Here is a 14,504-nt window from a genome sequence, read left to right as displayed (position 1 = left end):
TAACGAGCATCGAGGGTTTTAGGAGGTTCCTCATCTCCATGAGCAGCAAGTACACCTAATGTTTTGGTATTTCGTGTTCCATATCCATAACTAAAGATAAAGAACAACTAAGAATAGCAAATGAAAATTACTTAGTGATAAAGCAAACAAGCACACACGAGAATATTCACCCCACGCTATTGCTCCCCGGCAACGGCGCCAGAAAAAGGTCTTGATAACCCACAAGTATAGGGGATCGCAACAGTTTTCGATAAGTAAGAGTGTCGAACCCAACAAGGAGCTAAAGGCAGAACAAATATTGCCTCAAGTTCTATCGACCACCAATACAACTCTACGCACGCTTGATGTTCTCTTTACCTAGAACAAGTATGAAACGAGAAGTACTTTGTAGGTGTTGTTGGATAGGTTGCCAAGATAATAAAGATTATGTAAATAAAAGTAGGGGCTGTTTAGGTAGAGACACAACTAAGTTAGTTTTAGTAAAGAGTTTTTTGTTACGAGAAAGTTATTTGTCCCTAGGCAATCGATAACTAGACCGGTAATCATTATTGCAATTTTATATGAGGGAGAGGCATAAGCTAACATACTTTCTCTACTTGGATCATATTCACTTATGATTGGAACTCTAGCAAGCATCCGCAACTACTAAAGATCATTAAGGTAAAACCCAACCATAGCATTAAAGTATCAAGTCCTCTTTATCGCATACGCAAAGAACCTACTTACTCGGGTCTGTGCTTCTGTCACTCACGCCACCCACCATAAGCAAATCATGAACATATTGCAAACCCTACATCGGGAATCCCTCACGCTTGCGCGACACAGAGAGCACCATAGGACATCACCAATAATAAAACATGTAACTAAAACCAATCACGATCATCAATTAACCCATAGGACAAAACGGATCTACTCAAACATTATAGGATAGCCATACATCATTGGGAAATAATATATAGCGTTGAGCACCATGTTTAAGTAGAGATTACAGCGGGTAAAAGAAGGGTTACACCGCTGCATAGAGTGGGAAGAGTTGGTGATGATGGCGGTGAAGTTGTTGGTGAAGATTGCGGTGATGATGTGATGGCCACGGCAGTGTTCCGGCGCCACCGGAAGAGAAGGGGAGAGGGGGCCCCTTCCTATTATTCTTCTTCCTTGACCTCCTCCCTAGATGGGAGAAGGGTTTCCCCTCTGGTCCTTGGCCACCATGGCATGGGAGGGACGAGAGCCCCTCCGAGATTGGATATGTCTCTCTGTCTCTCTCTATTTCGCGTTCTCAGATTCTGCCCTTTCACCGTTTCTTATATTCCCGGAGATCCGTAACTCCGATTGGGCTGAAATTTTAACACGATCTCTATCTGTATATTAGCTTTCTTGCGGCGAAAGAAGGGCATCAACCGCCTTACGGGGTGGCCACGAGGGCCCAGGGTGCGCCTGCCCCCCTGGTGCGTGCCCCCTGCCTCGTGGCCTCCTCGGGCATCGTCTCGCGTTGGTTTTTCTTCCCAAAAATCACATATATTCCAAAAAAAATCTCCGTCAGTTTTTATCCCGTTCGGAATCCGTTTGATATGGATTTACTACGAAACAAAAACATGCAACAAACAGGAAATGGCACTGGGCACTGGATCAATATGTTAGTCCCAAAAATAGTATAAAAAGTTGTCAAAAGTATATGAAACTTGTAGAATATTGGCATGGAACAATCAAAAATTATAGATACAACGGAGACGTATCAGGCAACTTGGACTAGGAGTCCTAGTCGGTTCCCCCCCCCATGGCGCGCCCCTAGGGCCGACGGCCTCCTCCCCTCACTACAAAAAAAAAGACACATCCGTGACATTTTGGGCCGAACGAAAAAAAATTCTGTCATACATATGACACTTTTGTGACGATAATTGTGACAAACCCCGGTATCATCATAGATGTGGTGGGCTCCTACTTCTATGAAAAAAAATCATGACAGAAAATGGGTTGTTCGTCCTGGGCGGGCCGGAGACGCAGCTGCATGACATTCTTTGGGCCTTCCATGACGAAAAAAACGCGGTAGAAGCGAGGGCGAGGAAAATTTCGGGGAGTTCTCGGTTACGGTGGGAGGTCGGGGGCCGAGCGATGCCCGTTTCTCTCGTACACATACGCGCGTGTGTGCGAGGCGTTGGCTCTAACTGAACCCGAGCGAGGCGTTGTGCTCTAACTGAACCCGAGCGATTGCACTGCAGGCTACGCGTTGCTGAACCCGAGCGATCGATCGATGGCTGTTAACTGAACCCGATTGAGCGATTCCTTCGCTACTGCTGCTAACCGAAGCCGATCGATGCTGCCTCTGGATGAACAGTGAGCGTTGCGGGGGGTTTGGATGAACAGTTCCCGGTGGGGGTTGATGAACAGGACCCCGTGGTGTTGCCACTGGATGAACAGGACCCCGATCGATCGAGCCGGTTGGGGCAGGATGAACAGGACCCCGTGGAGGGCTGGATGAACAGGACCACCGCGTGGAGGGCAGGATGAATAGTAGATGGTGGAGGGTAGGATGAACAGTAGCCCATGGAGGGGTGGTTGAATAGGAGCCCATGGAGAGGGATGGTTGAACAGTAGCCGGTGGAGTAGCGCGCGGTGGAGGTTGGATGAACAGGAGCCCGTGGATGAACAGTCATAGGTGGAGGCTGGAGGAGGTCGACGGTGGATGAATAGTAGCTCGTGGAGGCTGGAGGGGGTCAACGGTGGAGATGAATAGTATCCCGTGGAGTCCTGTTTTGCGGTACGCCACACCCCTCCCAATGAACAGGACCCCCGTTTCGATCGTAGCGCTCCAACACAAGTCCGTTTCCTCCGTTTTGCGGTACGCCACACCCCTCCCTATCAACAGGACCCCGGTTTCAACCATAGGAGGTCCGTTTCCTCCGTTTTGCAGTACGCCACACCCCTCCTGATGAACAGGATCCCGTTTCAAATGTGGCCGGTCGAACACAAGGCCGTTTCCTCCGTTCTGCGGTACGCCAGGCCTCGTTTCCATCGCATGTTCCGTACAAGCCCTCCCGATGAACACGACGCATTTCGTTGCCTCCCCATGAACACGACGCATTCCATTGCCTCCCCATGAACATGACGACGACGTTGTTTCTTCGTTCCGACCCAGCCATGTACACGAGCCCCGGCCATACGTATGCGCGAGTAGGCGTTCGAGACCCCGCCCGTATGTACACATAAGTGGCCGTATTTTCTTTCTTGCACCCTGGCCGCCTCTACTACGACACGTGCGTGCCTCTACATCGACCAGTATATATGTATGTACACGTTCGCGACTAGAATGACAACGCCATGTATGCTTCGACCAGGTGGGTCCCGACTGTCAGGCACTTCCTTGTGTGCGAAGATGTAGCTGGTGGGGCCGAGCAGTCAGGGGGCGAAATACGGTGGCCTGTCCGGTGGGTCCCGCTGTCAGGTGGAGGAATAATTATTTTGCATGTAATAAGGAGGCACTTCCTTGCTGCGGTCGTGGACCCAGCTGTCAGCCTCTCCATGTATAGCCCACGTCCGATGGAAGCTGTTTCTTGACCATGTTGACCAAGACACGTCGAGAGCACCAGGGCGGTGGACGACGGCGAGGCCTAGGAAGGGGACGAGGCGGAGCCGGGGAAGACGCGGCAGTGGATGCCCACGCGTAGAGGAGTACGAGGGTTCACTAGTTCACTGCGGTGTGAGGCTGCCGTCGCCGCAGAATAACAGGGGGTGTGGGTGAGTAGAGGGATGGCCTGTCCAGCGGTGGGAGTAGTAGGGGGCGGTGACGCCTCCGCCGCATCGCAGTCGGCCATGGGAGGCAGGAGCACGAGGCACGACCGGCACTGGTTTGGGCGGCTGGAGCAAGAAGACCAGAGGTTGAAGAAGCACTACGGCCGTTGGATGGACATCGTACGGTCACTAGAGCTAGAATCGTGCATATTGACTAAGTTGACAAAGCCCTCCGTCCCCGTCAACTTAGTAGGCCCACAAGTCAGCCTGCCACTATACTGGGTCCCAGCTAACATGGGGAGTATTCATTTTTTTTGTGCGTAATAAGGAGGCACTTCCTTGCATGCGAAGATATAGCTGGTGGGTCCGAGCTGTTAGCGGCGGTAACGTTTTTTTCGCGAAATACAGAGGCCGTTTCGGTGGGTCCCTGATGTCAGGTGGAGGAATCATTATTTTGCGCATAATAAGGAGGCATTTCCTTGCGTGCGGCCGTGGACCCAGCTGTCGGCCTCTCCACGTAAAGTCCACTTCAGATGCATGTCGGTCGTTGACCACATTGACTAGGCCGCGCCGAGAGAACCAGGGCGGTGGACGGCGGCGAGGCCTAGGAAGGGAACGACACGGAGGCAGGGAAGACTCGGCAGTTGTTTCCCACGCAGAGGGGAGTACGACTGTACGAGGGTTTACTAGTTCGTCTGCCGTCGCCGGAGAATAACAGCAGGTGTGGGTGAGTAGAGGGATGGCTAGGCGAGCGATGGGATTAAGGTGGGGCAGTGAGGCCTGCACGGCAGCGGAGCCGGCCGCGGGGAGGAGGGAGCAGGCAGTCCCGCCGGCGCCAGTTTGAGCGGCTGGAGCAGGAAGAGCAGAGATTGAAGAAGCACGATGGCCGTTGGATGGCCATCCAACAGTCACTGCTTGTGGGTCAACCTTTTTTTTGGAGAGCCTCAAATCTGTGGAAAACAGCATACAACCCATCTGCCATTATTTCTAATAATTTACAACCCATTTGCTAATTATTAAGGTTTTCTTGGAGCCCATATTATTTTTGTTAGCATTACAACCCCCATTGTGGCCATGGTTAAAAAATTATACGGAATTTTGCATATTTTGGTGCGGTCCGAACTTTTTTTAATCTCAAAATTTTGACTCACATTCAAACTGATTTTAAAAATAAATGTATATCAATATAAAATCCAACAAATTCTCCACGCATAAAATTAATGTAATTTCAAATCTTGAAATGAAAAAAAAGATATTTGAAACTAATTGCCGGTTTGATGTGTTTTAAAAATGTACAGCCCATTCCTCATTACTGATGGGACATTTTCTCGGCCAGCCGAATGAAAGCTCTCCTCGTATTGAAAGATTTGCAGCCCAACAGGCCTGACAAAGCGACTTACTTGGCAAATCACAAAAAAACTGGGCTGTGGCCATGGACCCAGCTGTCAGCCTCTCCACATACAGTACTCTTCTGATGGAATGTCGTTGACCACGTTGACCACGCCGCGCCGAGAGCACCAAGGCGATGGACAACGGCGAGGCCTAGGAAGGGGACGACACGGAGCCGGGGAAGACGCGGCAGTGGATGCCCACGCGGAGAGGAGTACGAGGGTTCACTGGTTCGGCTGCGGTGTGAGGCTGCCGTCGCCGCAGGGCCTGGCTAGCGGTGGGAGTAGTAGGGGGGCGATGAGGCCTCACCGGCAGCACAGCCGGCCATTGGAGGCAGGAGCAAGCGGTCTCCCCGGTGCTGGTTTGGGCGGCTGGTGCAAGAAGAGCATCGATTGAAGAAGCAGCAGGACCGTTCGATTCAAATCCAACGGTTACTGCTGCTAGAATCGTTTGTTGACTAAGTTGACAAGCCCTGCATACGCGTCAACTTAGTAGGCCCATAGGTCAGCCTCCCAACTGGTGCGCCCCAGATGTCAGTGGGAGGAATCATTTTTTTCACGTAATAAGGAGGCAGTTGATTACGTGCGGCCAGGCCAGCGGAGGGAGTAGGGTGGGTCGGGGAAGTCTGCGCGGCATCAGATCGGGCCACAAGAGGAGGGAGCAGGTAGTCCCGCCGGTGCTAGTTTAGGCGGCTGGAGCAGGAAGATCAGAGATTGAAGAAGCACGTCGGCCGTTGGATGGACATCAAACACTAACTGCTGCTAGAATCGTGTGTTCACTGACAAAGCCTTGCGTAAACATGTCAGCCTCGAAATCTGTGGCGTTAACAACCCATTTGCTATTATTTTTTATAATTTTTACTCATTTTCTAATTCATATGGAATTTATTGCAGCCCGTTTTCCATTTTTAGAATTGCTGGTCATTTTCTGGTCAGTACCAGGGTCAAAAAATTAACTAAATATGTGGGAAATTTTGAAAATTCGCAATTTTTTGCCGGGGAACGTAATATTCTTAATCCAAAAATTAATAGCCATACTAAAACAAATTTACAAATAAATTAGTACTATGTCATGTTAAATCCAATGAAATCCGTATAAGATATTAGTGAAGAACAAAAACAAAAAAAGAAACTTATATCCTATTTGCTATAATTTTTTTTGGAATTTTCAACCCCTTTTGATATTACTTTTAACAGACATTGACCATACTCTTAAGCCAGGCCGGAATGCATCCCTCCTCGTCTTGAAAGATTTGTAGCCCAGTAATTCGGAGAAAACAAATAGGCCTAGCTTGGGTATTCTTCAAAAAGAAATACTGGGCTACCTATTTTCCCAAAGAACTGGTGCATGAGCATTTAGCTTTATTTATTTATTTACTTATTTATGTTTAGGGGACCATGAGCATGTACCTGGGACGGATTCATGTGAGAGCCTCCCTTCCAGTTAATTATGGGCTTCTCTATTGGGCCTTCATCAGTGGGCTGCATGTTATCAAGAAGTGGAAAATGTATTCCGAGTTTCAAAAAAAAAGTGTTTCGTACAATAAATAGTATGCGCTACGTACGATACGGGGCACTAAAGGATCGAACCATGCAACGACTTCCAAAACATTGTGTTTGTCATTCTAACAACACATTTATTCAACCAACAGATGAAATATACTTCTGATTGTACATTGAAAACAGCAGCAGCAGCAACCAGGGCTGGGGGTGCAACAGAAATAGTAAGCAGGCCAGAAGAGTGAAGACACAACTCTCTCTTCCAAACCAAACATTAGCCATCATTACAAAAAGGCTACCAAAAAGGAACAAGTGTATGCATCAAACTAAATAAAGATCCTACTACACCAAGTGTACGCATCTAACTAACTGGCTTATTTAGATGTTACTATTTATTAAGCTGTGGAGATTGGCTGACGGCTTGAACCAGATGGGTGCCTGACGGGGGAAACTCCAGTCAGCAGGTTGAAGTCCGATACTTGCGACCCTCTCTCCTACTTTGGGCTGCAGAGCGTGGCGGCACATATTAGGGTATGGTGCATGCAGAGACGCATGGGACGCTGTGTACACACAATTTTGCCTGATGAATGAAACCGCGCTGCCATCATGATCCTTGCTGTCGGTTATCTCCTGGTTAATCGGATAATTCAGTCCGACAAACAGAGAGCGTGTATCAAGGCTACTTACCAGCCTCCAGTCAAAAATTCCTGAAGGCCCAGAGAAGCTGGGATCCTGCTCAAAGACCTTGCAGTGACTGTGATTGTATTCCGCGAAACAACATGTCCGATACGTGCGAACGATCATCAATCTTTCGCCGTTGTCTGATCGAGCCAGGAACCACCTGCAACTTCCATGCCGCTTTTCTTTGAAAGGTTCTGGGATTAGGAAGGGTAGGGACACCAGGTGACCTACAACATCATATCAAGTTGGAGTCAAATAAAAAAGGGCTCTTGGTTTAGTCAATCTTAAGAACAGCATGTTATGAGCATGAATATTTTTTTCAGCAAATGTTGACAGTAATATAAGAAAGCCACCATGATATCATAGGAAAGTAACATACTGCTGTAACAGCCGTTTGTAGCCATGAGTGGAGTAGGCCAGCAATACGTCCAGCCATAGAAGGAGTCGACAACGTAAATGAAGCCCTTGTGTTCAATGGCATCAGAGGACCATGGAGGATGTATGATCCTGCGATGGACGTGCAGATTTATCCACTTACCGCAGTGACCTGTCAGATAGGCGAGGCCGCGGTTGAAGAACGCAATTAGCCTGAAGTCTTTATAATTCGCAGATCTTGTGGGCACTTGGCAGATTACAACCTTGAGCAAATCAAACTTGGTGCCATGTTGGCTACTGTAAGATTTTGAGTATTCCGGACCGCGGTGCCGAAGTAGTGCAGTGTTAATCGAATGAAGGGGGATCAATCACCGGGTGTAGACCTCCACGAGCATCCAGCTGCCGCGACCGTCGACGAGCACCATCCAGGACGTGTTCATGCCTACCCAGTACATACCGTTAATGTAGTTGAGGCTGACGGGGATCGGATCACAGTCAAGGGGGTTGATGCTCGCCACCCTATGATCGTTATGCTGCGTGACACGCCGTTTCTGAAGATCAGGCGTCATCAGCAAGCAAGGAGCTGGCTTAAAAAGCTCCGGCCTGAGGGCTTTGAGTAAAGGGTACAGCCCCGACGAGCACACGACAAGCGGCATGGTACTGAGATTGTCCACACGCGAAACAATGAGCTTGATTACCTCTGTGGGGAGCGAGTTCCAGCCACTCTTTCGGCAGACGCTGCTCGGTTCTGCCATTGTTAGTGCTTGGGTTTTGGACGAGGGGGAGGCGCCTTAGCGGGGATGGAAGATTGGACGAGATTATGTGCGGACAAAGATGGAGAAGCGAATATGTGCTGCGGGAAGTGGACAGATGATGATGACTACAGCACGCCGCTTGACTTACGAGACACATACCAACAGCGTACGGTCATGTCGATGCCAGACAACTTGCTTGAGTGATCACAATACTGGTACTCCCTACAATACTATGCCCTAACTTGCTTGAGTAGAGTAGTAGAGTAGGACTCTGCTCTACTACTAGCACCGGAGGAGTAGTATATTCTAATCTAAAATAGTTACAAACTTCAATGCCTGAGCGTGGAACGACTATGAACCATGCTCAAAGACCGTGTCTACGTGGTGTTTGGAGATGGGCGACAACCTCAACGCCAACGGTGCTGCTCCCATTGCACCGTATGTGTTTCTGTCCTTCCTATTCGAAATCGTGGTAGAATTCATGTTTCTACTCTGTATCCTACTACTATGCTAGTCCACATGATTAGTTTCATCTCTGTTATAGCCGTCATGATTTATTTTGTGCTTATTCAGATTAAATCTCGTAGTAACTTGCTCATATATTCAACTGGCGCAACGTCCCCTACAGCCACTCCCGTTTCATGGACGGCCTGGTCGATGTTGGAATTTTGCTAGTAGACCTTTATAAGGTGAGCTCTTCTACCACTTGTATGAGCATGAGAAGAGGAGACCTACATGCGCGCTCCTCCTCCTCGCTCGCCTTGCCACGCCGCGCCTCGTCACGACGCGCCGCGGGTTGTGGGATTGAGCCGAACCGAGGACGGAGCTATACCCCCACGACCTACCCGGCCCGCACTATATAGTTTCTCACCACCGTTCCAGATCATTGCGCCGCCAAGCAAGTCTTCTCCATCCCTCCTTTCGGTGTGCATCGAGAGAAGGACAGCAGGCCTCCGGAACCCCGCTTCTCATGATCCTGTACGGGAGAGGGGCGATCGGGTTTTTGGGGAGCGCACTCGCGCGACTGCTGGCAGCGATGACTTCGCGAACGATGACTTCTTCCCTGATCTCGGCAACCTCATCCTCGACATGGGCGACAACGTCAACGCCGGCAACTAGTGAGATACAGGGTGTAGGAAGCGGTTTGGGAATTTGCATGCCTTTCCAACCAATGAGATACTCCGTACAAAGTACGACAGAGAAATAACCACAGAAAAGGAAGCTAAAAGTAAACAACCAAACGAGCATTTTTGCATTTGTTTTGCATTGAATCATTTCACAAGCTTGACTAGTGCTGTTTTTCTACTTTTACAAAAACCGCATCGTAATGTTAAAACGTGCATTTGCACGTACATAAGTAATAGTAGTACTCCCTCCGTCTAGGTGTATAAGTCTTCTCTCCTTCTTGGTCACGGTGCACAACCAAAGATGACTTATTGACCTGGACGGAGGGACTAGCACAGTCTGCAAGCATATATCGAGAGAGACGTGTAGTGCGATAGTATATAGTAAAGTTTGTGCTATATGCACATACTTGCAAAATGCGTACGAATACACAAGGTTTCCAAACTTTCACTTTTACATACTTAATTAAGGACGCTAAAAATTCCTGAACGTTCGGGATTTATCATTTGCATCCCAAAACTAATGAGATCGCCCTACGAAACAAAAATTATACTCCTGCTAAAAGCCACGACGCTCATAGGAGCGCTTGCGGGGCGCCATGAGTGCCCTGGTGCGCGGCCGTTTCCCAGCACGCCGACACAACTCCTCTTCCTCAGCCTCGCAACTCGCGAGGTGCTGATTGGCGGCTTGCTGGTGGGCGAGCGCGATCTCACCGGTGTGGTCATCCGGCGCCAACAGGTACTCCTCCTCGCTGGAAGGGTGCACCCGGTCCACGTACCGCCAAGCGTAGATGAGGCGCTTGGGCCCGACAGCACTCAGGGCGTCGGCACGGGCGTCCTCTGCCACCCTCACGGCCCTCGCATGAGCCTTCTACCAAAGAGCCAATTGCCTGACTCTCTCGGACGCGACATAGGCCTCCCATGCAGCTTGTTCCGCGGTGTGCTTCTCTTCCTCGACCTTCTTCTCCGCCTCTATTTTGGCGCGCTCTGCTGGAGGCAAAGCCTCCCACAAGGCGACATCCATTTCTTTCCAAAGCTCCTCAAGGCTGGGGGGCTCGGCGGGCGGCGCGGCGTTCTCCTCGTAGCGGGGAGCTGAGACGTCCTCTGGCGCACGTGCTGGCGAGATTGGGAACGCCGACGCGTCCACCTCGACGTGTCGCGGCGTGGAGCGGAACACCGACGCGTCTTCCTAGACTAGTAGCGGCGAGGAACGGAACGGCAACGCGTCGCGTCGCGGCGAGGAGCGAAACACCGACACGTCCTCCTCAACTAGTGGCGGCGAGGAACGGAACAGCGACGCGTCGCGCAGCGGCGAGGAGCGGAACACCGACTCGTCCTCCTTGACTAGTGGTGGCGAGGAACGGAACGACGAAGCGTGACCGTCCGTGTGGTGCAGCGAGGGGCTCCTAGGGCTTGGGAGGGGCGATGCCATGGTGGTCGACGGGAGAGGGAGGGGGAGGAGATAGCGATGAATGTGAACATGAGGGGGAGGAGATAGCGATGTCGTGAGAGGTGCAGTATTTATAGCGAGCAATGGCACACCTACGTAAGATATGGACTGAGCTGCACTGACTTAACTGCCGGTCCAGTTGCGTCACTGACATGTGGGCCAGACCCCTGTTGGGCCCATATGTCAGTGACCGAATGCACGCGTAGTTAAGTAACAGCTACGTGGTCATATTTGTTTGAGTAAATTACGGAGGAGCGAAGGGGTGGAAATATTGCTGGTCACAACGGATTGGAGAGTCATGCATGCAGATTTTTTCACATGGGGTGGAGTGGTGGGACCGCCAGAGGGAGAAGGAGAGTTTGGCAGGCATATTGTTTCCACACATGGAGAGGAAAAGATTTGGAGACGAACGGTCTTCCTGCAGGTATGGGGAACAGTGCATAATAAGTCATCTTGCATGCCGGGCTAGGTATAGTCTCAAGTCATTAAAAACAAAAACGCCCCACACATGTTCATATTTCAAGGTGCACTAAATTATTGCATGCGATGATTAAGGCTGGCCATAATGGTGGTATCTTAGCTGGTATCATGCACACAGGAATAGCAAACATGTTGATGTGGCAAAGAATTAAAGAAGAGAGGGGGGTTAGAGTAAATAGTGTTCATGCATGCATTGGTAAACACATTTTTTTGTGGAGAACGACAACACTAGTTGAGTACTTTTGCAGACTTCCAAAACTATTCCACAATTTGTCAACATTCACAATGTCAAATCAATATTTTTACACTCATTATAAAATGTAGTTCTTATACTCATTATAATCAGTACTCCCTCCGTCTAGGTGAGCAAGTCATCTTAGATTGTGCACTGTGACCAAGGAGGAGGGGAAAACGAGAGATCTTAATGTTTTTTTGCTAATTAATAGAATTGCATGCAATGAACTAACCACTGCATGTCGTGTTTGGTAGTCTCAAGTCATTAAAAGCATGCACACCCACATCTCCTATTGGTTGATATGTCAAGAAACAAGAAACGAGGTAGAAGTTAATGCACCGCGCCTAAGTGTTTTGGGAGTATTGTAGATATTGATATTTTTAGTATAAATTTGGTCGTGGGATTTCATTGATGCCTGTCAAAGTGTTGACAGGTCTGTTATGCGTGACCTGAAGATGAAAGCGTTGAGCATCTCAAGTTGATCAACAATCTTCAATTGTCAAAGATTAGCCGTTTGGCCAATAAGGTGGCACACTTAATCGCTAAGTAGAGCTTTGACAATAGATTAGATGGTATTCTTGTAAATAACATACCGCCCTGTGTGGTGAATATTGTATCGAATGAGTGTACTGGTGTGGCTGGTTAATTAATATAAGGTGGTGTTAAAAAAGTATAAATTTGGTCAAACACTTTGCAAACGGTTGACGGGAGTAAAAAGGACCAGTGGGAGTATCATGCATGCGGAGTAGGGAAAAAAATTTGCTTGTCTAAAAAAGGCAAAAAAATGCTCATTTATAGTCGGTCGAAGTCTCAAAGGGCGCGACCGCGCGAGGGAGGCGAAGGTCGTGGGAGGGGCGACGTTTAACGGAATTAAGTGAAGTTACATCCACGCGCCGGCATGGCGTTCGAACAGGCAGAAGCTATACCGTCAAGCCTACGATATGGGTCTAGTAGACATGACATCTAGTGGGTCCCGCATAGTTCTTGAGAACTCTTTGGGGGCTTGCAGCCGTTTATCCATCGGGCAAGCCAGCAACCCCATGTCGTTCGCACACCCTACTCATCCCCGTCTTCTACCTTACAACAGTTCGCTCCCAGTCGTCCCGTCCTTTCACATTAGTTCGCTCCCAGTTTTTTTTGCGGGGTACAACAGTTCAACTTCTCCTAACCCTCCTCCAAAATCCATGGCCTCCCAAATCTCCATGGTCGCCGTTGAGTACCAGGTTAGAGCCATCACCGGCGATCAGTTCATCGTCATCTACACACGTGGATCCGAGACGGTGAAAGCATGGCTTGCTCGCTTCCTACGCATGTTCAACAGTTCAACGGATGAGTGGGTCGTTGGGCTAGATGTTGAGTACACCACAGTCCTGGGACGAGAGAAGGATCTAAAGGACGAAGAGAGGAAGAAGCCCGCCGTGATCCAGGTTTGCATACATAACATTTGCTTGGTCTACCACATATGCCATGCCGACATTGAGTGCCAGGATTTTAAGAACTTCCTCAAGGACAAAAGAGTGAAATTCGTTACTGTAGGCTTTAAGAACGACAGTGATGTCCTGTATCAGATAGGTCTCGTTGTAGGCCAGCCCTTCGATCTCTAGAAGGCAAGCCTGGTGTCCTCCTCTCAACCTTCAATGCTGACCCTGGCAGCAGCCATGATTGATCCTTCGTCCGCTAAACTGAAGAAACCTCCTCATGAGTTTCATCATTCATGGGAGTCAAAGACATTAGATGAAGATCACATCCTGTACGCAGCAATGGATGCCTACCTTTGTTTAAATATCTACAAGGGTTGGATGAAGAAGCAGAGCCCAGTATCCGGTTCAAGCAAAGAAGCATCGGCGAAGAGGAAGAGGAAGAGGGACGAGGACGAAGTCGAGGACGTGGACTCGGACTCCAAGTAGGTGGCAGTGCCGTCGCTCATGCTGGTTCTACTGCAGTGTAGAGCGGACTAGTTGCTTATTAGTTTATTTTCAAGGGTGTGTTGTGCTGAGGCCCCAGCAGAACTATGTTTATGTTCTTTCTCGTTATTTGAACTCTTTAGTACGTACAATAGTACTAGTACTATGTCTTACTACTGTTCTTCTTGCAGTTGGTACTACTGCTCGTATCTTCGTGTTCCTACTGTACTTAATATGTTTGACTAGTAGTATAATTTGGGTCAGTCAATTTGTGAAAGAAGTTCGACAGAGCGAAGGAAGAAGATGGCAGAAGACGTGGAAGAAGCCCTTCTAGCCATCCATGTTGCATCAAACGGCTCACATGAGTCGACTGACCCAAATTGCTCCTTCAGATTGCAGGATCCACGTGGCATTCAAGGTCTCGAAGGTAGATTCCGCGTCCGCACCCGGTTTGCGGGCTCGACGCGTGCGCGACCGACTTCCGCCGTGACAGCCACCATGCGCGCCTCCTCCGCGCGGGCAGATACGACAATGACACGCTAGTTCCTCCTCGCCGGCGTGCTGGAGCACGCGCTTGTCCTCCTCTTTGTACGCTGCGTGCATAGACGCGGCTCCACCAGCTGCTCGCGTGCTTGGCAGCGCAGCGGCATCACGAGGAGGGACTGCAGATGACGTGAGCGGGTGAGCCTTCGGCTTCATTGCACAGGGATGGCGGCGACACGGCGGTGATGGGCGAGAAATTGTTGGACGGAGCAGGCGGGCGCCGGCATGCGCAACGGCGGCAGCGGCATATTGATGAGTGCGCGTGTGGGAGCTACCTTTAGTTTTATATATAAGGTTGGTCAAACTTAAAAGAAAACCGTACTAGTACACGTAAACATTAGAC

The sequence above is a fragment of the Triticum aestivum genome, chromosome 1A (assembly GCF_018294505.1).
Source record: "Triticum aestivum cultivar Chinese Spring chromosome 1A, IWGSC CS RefSeq v2.1, whole genome shotgun sequence".
NCBI lineage: Eukaryota > Viridiplantae > Streptophyta > Magnoliopsida > Poales > Poaceae > Triticum > Triticum aestivum.
The sequence above is the reverse complement of the archived record's forward strand: the minus strand, read 5'-3'. Positions refer to the sequence as shown.